This window comes from Ischnura elegans, chromosome 1 (genome assembly GCF_921293095.1).
Source record: "Ischnura elegans chromosome 1, ioIscEleg1.1, whole genome shotgun sequence".
Classification (NCBI taxonomy): Eukaryota; Metazoa; Arthropoda; class Insecta; order Odonata; family Coenagrionidae; genus Ischnura; species Ischnura elegans.
Window position 1 is genome coordinate 159,932,508 of NC_060246.1, and position 2,958 is coordinate 159,935,465.

At 37.4% G+C, this 2,958-nt stretch overlaps 1 non-coding gene across 1 annotated transcript; it reads right to left on the minus strand.

Annotated features, from left to right (window-relative positions):
- Positions 1 to 2,609: 2,609 nt before the first annotated feature.
- Positions 2,610 to 2,691, minus strand: Trnas-aga. Its single transcript has one exon. It is a non-coding gene; the product is annotated as a tRNA-Ser (tRNA).
- Between the last annotated feature and the right edge of the window lie 267 nt (positions 2,692 to 2,958).

The following is a 2,958-nucleotide window of genomic DNA, read 5'->3' on the forward strand; positions in this document are numbered from 1 at the left end:
GTAATCCTGGAGGACAAGTACACGTTTTCAGCACTGATGATAACAGATGGCCAAAAGCTGCAATTAAAACTAAACTTGCCATGTTTAGCAATAATGATTAACAAATTTTGATGGCATCGGCTAGCATTATTGACTAATCTATGAAGTTGCGAACTGTCATGGCGAATTGATACGGCACAGTAGAAACGATGAGCTTAATAGAGTTAACCAAAATCACTCCTGCTTTCCTCATAGTTTATCCTTCAACTAACAAGAACTTGGAATCATGAAAGTTTTAATGGGTCCATCAAAATCTTAATATTGTGTATAATTGAAGTACTTACCCTTTTTTCCTCCGCGGCTAAAGAGAATTCATGGCTAAATGTTCGCAGTTATAATAAGAGAGGAAGTAATCATCATACATGGATTTCTTATTTTGCAGTGTAATATCTGCCACGAATGCTGAATTATCTTAACTTCACTGAGGTTGAACCAAGCAGCTTTAAATATTCAATGAACATTTATTTACCAATTGCTATGTTATCTAATTTATCCCGCATATTTTCTGTTAGAAATTTTTATGTATCTTTCATGTTGCGTGAAGCAATTATTAAAATTTATTTCTGAAATTATACCCTGAAACTTCACTTCATTGATTCTTCGATATAAATGAGTAGCCATGAGAAATAATTCCCCCAACACCGGGAGTCGAACCACGTACCTATGAAAAATCTTCTCGGGATACCGCGCGGGTTAGATTATTTAAGAGCGCCGACGTTTCGGGTACCGACTCGCTACCCATTCTCACGGCTACAATATTTTCGTGCGCTCACGAGTAGCCGTGAGAATGGGTAGCGAGTCGGTACCCGAAACGTCGGCGCTCTTAAATAATCTAACCCGCGCGGTATCCCGAGAAGATTTTTCTAAAGTTGTTCGCCGGGAAAGTGTAAAATGATATACACGTACCTATGGCTTTCCAGTTCACTCAAAGACCACTACGATATACAGGTTCCCGAATTCCCATGGCAATTGCACCGAGACTCATGGTGCTAGTTCGTCGATTTTTAATGCCATTGCTGATCAGCTATTACTTATTCTTATGAAGCGATCTAAATATCCTATATTTTGGCGAGGAAGAGGAAAATGGGACAAGGCTTTTGAAGGCTTGAATTATTCCGCTACAGCCATTCCATTGTAGAATATTGTCACACTGATCAAAGCTTGGGGATGGAAGATTTCACGGTCGAATTCGGTCTTCATTTTTAGAGTCTTATTTATCAGTGCGCGATCCTGAAAATCTCATTAATGTGTCTCGCAGGAGTGGATTTCGAAAACTCATCCTTGGTCGTCTTAATGAATCCTTGTTGGAACGGCTAAATATGAGGATAAATTGACTCATCCCTAATATTTAGATAAGTCAGGCTAGTGAAACCTGACAAGGCAGATTTATAGAAAAATTACTCGTGTATGAATCGCGGTGTTCATAGAAAAACTTAGGGCGGAACCTGATGAAATCAGCGTGAAAATTAGAGCGAGTTTTGGTCGATTTCGAATTGATGGGGAAAGAATGCTTGAAACGTTGGAACAAACAGGGTCCTATTAATTTTTTCGTGCGCTTTTGAATCGAGTTAAGCTCTGTTATTCATGAAAGAGACAAGTTGGAAGGATATAAATACTTGGATTTAATATGAAATTGAAAGGTAAGCTCCGTAAAAGAAATTGATGCGGCTAAGAAACACCCCGACTCAATTTCAATACTACCTTATGCGCGACAGTTTATTATTGTAGAACTGCAGAAGAATCGTAAATGACGTTGAGTAAACGCTGATAATTTCCATGAACGCCTCAAAGCTGTTTTTTCCTTCAATCCAAATCTTTAGTTATTGTTATTTATGCTATCGTTATACAGTAGATTCCGTTTAATGGGTCCACCGGTTACTTGGGGCACCCGCTTAATTGGGGCAGATCTTGAAGAACAGAATCCAATAGAGGATTATCCCAGAGTATTCTCCGCTTAATTGGGACAGCATGCCGCTTTATTGGGCCATGAGTCGGCGACATAGACTCTATACTCGCGACGAAATTAATTTTTTTTTGTTTTCAGAATACTATTTTTTTATATTTTCCTCCTTTGATTTACTCTTATTTTTCACAAATGTTCCCATTCTTGTCCTATTTTGAAAGCTCTTGTTGTTATACTATTCGCAAGAGGATAGGACTTTTCTTTAATAGGACATAGTAAAAGGCATTCATTCAGCGTCGCCCGAGGCTGTGAAAAATATTTTTAACTAAATTGTTATAATTATTAAAAATGGTAATAAGTTAACAAAACTCGCTGATTTATTCATCAAATTGATTGTTTAATAAATATATGTTGCATTATAAACATTATTTAGTCTTCTTTCTACAATTAAAAAGTTTTTTTATGCCCATGTACAAGATAGTACGCCTAATTGGGGCAGCCACTTAATTGGGGCAAAGTGCACAAGACCCGATGTGTCCCAATTAACCGGAATCTACTGTATTATAGTTATGTGAATTTATTCGTAAAATCGTTCCACACTCTCCGGGAGTCACTGCTCCCGAATACGTAAAAAAAATTGCTCCATTGCATGGGATGCAAAAATGTCCGCAGTCGGTAGGATTCGAACCTACGCTCCCAGAGGGAATCTGATTTCTAGTCAGACGCCTTAACCACTCGGCCACGACTGCTCCATGAGAGAAATGACGAGATACGCGACACAATGTGTATGCGAGACTTAAGGTGTTGAAGTCAATAAAAGTTGGAATAATTTCATGACCGATATAAAAAAAGTTTTACCATCCTATCTGAATAAAAATTTCACCACAGTTTTTCTATCGTAGCTTTAAAAACTGTTAAGGTGTTATAATAATTTGAAGTACATAGCACAAAAATAGTGATTTAATAAAATAATTAAATACCTAAATAAAGACACTATAAATAAGGAGCCAGGTATT